Source organism: Ambystoma mexicanum, chromosome 7p (assembly GCF_040938575.1).
Source record: "Ambystoma mexicanum isolate Mex_15411 chromosome 7p, UKY_AmexF1_1, whole genome shotgun sequence".
In the NCBI taxonomy this organism is placed as follows: domain Eukaryota; kingdom Metazoa; phylum Chordata; class Amphibia; order Caudata; family Ambystomatidae; genus Ambystoma; species Ambystoma mexicanum.
This window is the reverse complement of record NC_090939.1, coordinates 295,644,592-295,650,001: the sequence shown is the minus strand read 5'-3', so window position 1 is coordinate 295,650,001 and position 5,410 is coordinate 295,644,592. Positions and strand designations below refer to the sequence as shown.

Here is a 5,410-nt window from a genome sequence, read left to right as displayed (position 1 = left end):
AAGGGTCATGCAAGGGGGGACCGACTCACCTGCTCCTAGGATGGGAAATAGGAGCAGGTGCAGGAAGCGGGTCGGTACACCGACGCTGCCTCGGCCAAAACAACCAATCAGGGGCGGGGGGCGGGATGGGAGGCGGGAGAGAGAGGGGAAGAACCAGGAAGCGGGCTGGGGAGCTCGGGGCACGCAGGGGCCTGGGGGCATTTTTTTGGGGAAAAAATGCATGGAAAGGGTCGCGCATGGATGGGAGGCGAGAGGGGAAGAACCAGGAAGCGGGCTGGGGAGCTCGGGGCACGCAGGGGCCTGGAGGCATTTTTTTGGGGGGAAAAACGCATGGAAAGGGTTGCGCATGGATGGGAGGCGGGAGCGAGAGGGGAAGAACCAGGAAGCGGGGCTGGGGGGCTCGGGGCACGCAGGGGCCTGGGGGCATTTTTGGAGAAAAAATGCATGCAAAGGGTCCCGCATGGATGGGAGGGGGAGGGGAAGAAACCAGGAAACAGGGCTGGGGAGCTCGGGGCACGCAGGGCCATTTTTTGCAAAAACGCATGGAAAGGGTCGCGCAAGGGGGGGACCGACTCACCTGCTCCTAGGATGGGAAATAGGATTGCATGGATAACAGGCTGCTGGCGTACCCACAGCTGAATGTTGGGGAATCATTTCCAAAGAAATGCTAAACAAGGCAAAGCAGTAAATCGCCTACTGCTTGAAGTCTGGGCCGTCAAGGATCGTATGAGACCTTACACTTCAGGGAATTGAAATTGACAAATACGGATGTTACTAAGATCTAGTAGTCCCCCCCCCCCCTCAACCAGTTCACATCAAAGTACCAAACAACATTTTAATCTCACATGAGTGGGATGTGTCTCACGACAGGATCCAGTGCAGAGTATCAAAGCTCCACTCCAGGTTTTAGTGAAAAGTGCTCTTCCCCTCTGTGTTGGCCATTTCAAAGCACGAGAAGCTTCGAATGGGCAAAGCTTGAAGGGGACAGAAAAAAGGAGCAATTGCTTCAAGCAAATAGCAGGCCTCGAGAGCAGTGCTCAGAAGACAAACTGAACTGCAGCAAGTACGTGATCCAGACATTTACAACACAGATTAATTTGAGAGATTCAACTGACAAACTGAAGAGGTTTGGGAGCCGAAAGGATTATAAAAGAGTAGGGTTAATGTTAAAGGATATTTGTACCGTGCACTATCACCACCGGAGGGAAGCACTTACTAACTAAAGAACAATAGAAAGAACTCCTGTTAGGTGAACACCTGATGCTCAAATACAATCCATCCCTAAATATTATAACATACACTTGCAGAGTTGTGGTTTTTTCACAGAGCTTCAACCTCAAAAGGGAAGCACTTACAAATATATAAAACGCAGGTGCCAACCTTGAAGCTGTATTTCTGTGAGGTTCCAAGACATCTGAAATTCAAAACTGCAATGTTCAGCCAGTGGGCCTGCATCACTGTTCTCATCCGAGGCCGTTCCTGCTATGGGCACTGTGGAAGAAGTGCCTACCTTTTTATCCCTTGAAAGGCGCTCAAGGCACCAAACCATTAAGTAGCTCCTCCCACATTTTTCCAGCTCTTTTCTTAGCTTGCTTGGTAAAGATTTTGAAAGTATAGAGGGATGGTTTTCTGTAGTGGAGATATTGCAACAATTGCTCACCTAACGTGGAAGCACTTACTAACTAAAGAACAATAAAAAGAACTCCTGTTAGGTGAACACCTGATGCTCAAATGCAATCCATCCCTAAATATTATAACATACACTTGCAGAGTTGTGGTTTTTTCACAGAGCTTCAACCTCAAAAGGGAAGCACTTACAAATATATAAAACGCAGGTGCCAACCTTGAAGCTGTATTTCTGTGAGGTTCCAAGACGTCTGAAATTCAAAACTGCAATGTTCAGCCAGTGGGTCTGCATCACTGTTGTCATCTGAGGCCGTTCCTGCTATGGGCACTGTGGAAGAAGTGCCCACCTTTTTATCCCTTGACAGGCCCTCAAGGCACCAAACCATTAAGTAGCTCCTCCCACATTTTTCCCGCTCTTTTCTGAGCTTGCTTGGTGAAGATTTTGAAAGTATAGCGTGATGTTTTTCTGTAGTGGAGATGTTGCAACAATTGCTCCCCTAACATGGAAGCACTTACTAACTAAAGACAAATAGAAAGAACTCCTGTTAGGTGAGCACCTGATGCTCAAATGCAATCCATCCTAAATATTATAACATACACTTCCAAATTGTGGTTTTTAAGTGCTCATATTGATGAACAGTTAACAGGGACATCCGATCTATATATATTGTCGCTCTAATCATACTTTATACCATTATATCACCTTGTTTAGGCCCTCTTTGTCACTATTAGTTTGGAATATCTGTTTTTTCCTTTTCTAGCAGGATCCTTTTCTTTATGGCATCATCGTTCCCTTTAATGGTCATTAGTACTGTCCATTTAAAGTCTTCACTGCCATGATTTTTTTCCTTCAAAGTGTTTAACCATTGGTGCTTGTGCCGTTTTGTTTTTTATACAGCTGCTATGCTCAATGATCCGTGTTTTAACCTTTCTGATGGTTTTCCCCATTTATCTTAGATTACAGGGACATGTGATCATGTATACCACGTAGTTAGCATTACAGTTAGAGACCTGCATTTCTCCGTAGTTTTTCTAGTCCCATTTCTACTTTTTTAGATTTGGTGGTCAGTTTACACACTGTACATTGCCCACAAGGGTAATGGCCAGTGATTTGTTCGAGCCCCCAACTGTGTGTGAGGCTAGCTGTTTCCATTCTTTGTGATTTCAATCTACTACTCCTGACTGTTTCCTATTGTGGAAAATTTCTTGTAGGCAAACATCGGCATGGTAATTGAGTCGAGGATTTCCTGAAGATTTTCCATTGTTTTTGTAGAATGTTGATGGTCAGGCTAAGGGTCGTGAATGTATTGACACTCACTATCCTTTCTTCTGTAGGTTTTTTGATCTTCTCCTCTAGCAAAGCCTCCCGATTGTTATTCGCCACTCTTTTCGCAGCTTTTTTAATCAATTTTCTAGGATACTCTGTTTATGTTTGTTTTTTAGGACCTTGGCCTCTTCCTCGTAGGAATCTTTATTACTGCTGTTCCGTTTGAACTGTAAAAACTGCCCATGGCAGATTATCTTTCATATGTTTCACATGGTGGCTGAGATAGTGCAGCAAGGAGTTTGTCAGTAGCCGTGTGGAAGGGCTTTACTAACAATTCGCCTTCATGGTGATAGATGGTTAAATCCAAGAAGTAGATCTTTTCTTTGTGAACAGTCATGGTGAATTGGAAGTGGGGATTTCTTTGATTCAACCATGTTAGGAAAATTGGTAGCTTGTTCATGTGTTCCTATCCAGACCATAATGACATCAATATATCGTGCCCAGGATAAGAATTGGTCGAATGGGTTGATATAGATATTGTTTCTTTAAAAGTTCCACATAGAGGTTAGCTAAACTGGGGGCCATAGTCACCCCCATCGCTGTCCCTTCCGTTTGTTGATAAAAAACCACCTTGAAATTCAAAGAAGTTTCTCGTTAGGGAGACCTCTACGCACCATAATATGAAAGAGGAGTACAGGATCATGATCGTTACGATTGAGTAGGATTTCCTCTATTGCCTCGAGCGTGTCCTGTTGTGGGATATTCGTATACAAAGATATGTATAGGCCAATGAGACACTATTTCTGGGTTGTAAGGTTGATACTCAAAACGTTTAACAACTTTTGTATCCTTATGGTATGATTTCATTTGTATGACATAACTGTTCAAATAATGGATAGAGGCTTGAGTATGGAATTGATGCCTGCTACGATAGGTCTGCCTGGGGGATTGATACATCATTTGTGGATTTTAGGGAGACAATAGTAGGAAGGGGTTGTTGAGTCACTATTAACCAGGAACTGATATTCCTGTTTACTCAACCAGCCTCCGTCTCTTCCTTTGGTTACTTTTAATTCGATCATGTTGAGTAGTTACTCACCGGGTCTCTGTGGGTGCGTTGGGGCACAGTTGGAGCCCTCCCTTGACTTGGCTCCTCGAAATTACCTTCCCCTCCAGATAGTGGTTGGACCTGCGGCTCGGGAGATGGGTGTTACCCTCGAGTGAAGAGGAGAGGCATTGAAAATGGAATGTGGATAACGTGACTTCCCCCAGCCCCTTCGTGCCAAAATTCGGTGTGCAAGGGCTTTCCCATATAAGCTCACCTGTAGTTTTGTAATGTTGAGCTATCCGTCCTGCTTTTCCTAGCAGGGGCGCGTAGAACGGACCAAGTTACTTCACTGGCCCGTGGGAGTGTTGACCCAGACCAGCTGCGATCAATCCACTTATAAGGTAAGTCTTTTGTTAGGACTATAGTTCAATTAAACTGTCTGCATGTCGTCTAATAATAATTCTTGCAATGTCTCATTCCATTTCCATAGGTACGGAGAAGTCTATCTGGACCGGAGAGAGTCCAGAAGACCTTAGAGGCTGATGGAGTTTCAACAGTGACAGGCAAGTTGGTCTTTATAAGGGAACTCAAGTCTCTTGTATAATGCGGCCGTGCGATCGATATGCATATGAGTTCTAACCTGTTGTGTTCTTATTTTCTCGTAGGTGTAGGCCGACGAAGAATGGTGTCCGGATTCTCGATGAAGATTCGCAGTTGCAGGATGAAGACTTCGGCTCCAACCATAATGGAATGCAGGTAAGAAGAGGAGTCTGGCTCAGGCCGTGACAAGTTGCAGGTAAGATGTGCACTTAGCAATGTACCAGCTGGCAACAGGTAAGATGCGCACCCAGCGATTTAGCGGCTGGCAGCAGGTAAGAAGCGCCCAGAGTGAGGGAGTAGTTGGTGTGAAGGCGCTCGCGACGATGTAGCGACTGCAGGTAAGAAGCGCTCTCTGGAGTACATTCAGGATGAGGCTCTTGGAATCCAGTGATGCGCAGGTAAGCACAGCAGAGAGCGTTACGCTGCTTGAAAGCAGAATAACGCAAAGTGAGGGCACGTGGATGGGCTGGCCTTATATAGGCTGGCTCAGGCCCCTCCCTTTAGCTCCGCCTACAGACTCCACCTTGTCCTTCTTTGGGACTGTAGCACGTGCCTTCCAGTTCTGTTCTATGGCCACACCCGGCCCAGCTGCACACGCCCATGGTACAGAGTGTGCAGAGCACACTTTTAATGAGCCTGGCGCCAGGACTGGGTCCAATGGGACCCTGGGGATGAGGAAGGACTGGACCCTTGACTGGTGCCCATGACCGTAGTTCTTTTGTTGGGTCCTCTGAGTTTTTTGTTGTATTTACTATTATTCATTTGTGTCAGGCATTCATTGATGTAGTTAATGTTATCCAGAATCAAGATTCCTCCCACTTTGTCCGCACTTTTGATTATGATGGTATTGTTCAATGATAGAGACTTTT

At 45.7% G+C, this 5,410-nt stretch overlaps 1 non-coding gene across 1 annotated transcript; it reads right to left on the bottom strand.

The window, feature by feature from the left end:
• Positions 1-852: 852 nt before the first annotated feature.
• On the bottom strand, positions 853-972 carry LOC138526664 (small nucleolar RNA SNORA26). Its single transcript, XR_011283696.1, has one exon. It is a non-coding gene; the product is annotated as a small nucleolar RNA SNORA26 (small nucleolar RNA).
• Positions 973-5,410: the final 4,438 nt, after the last annotated feature.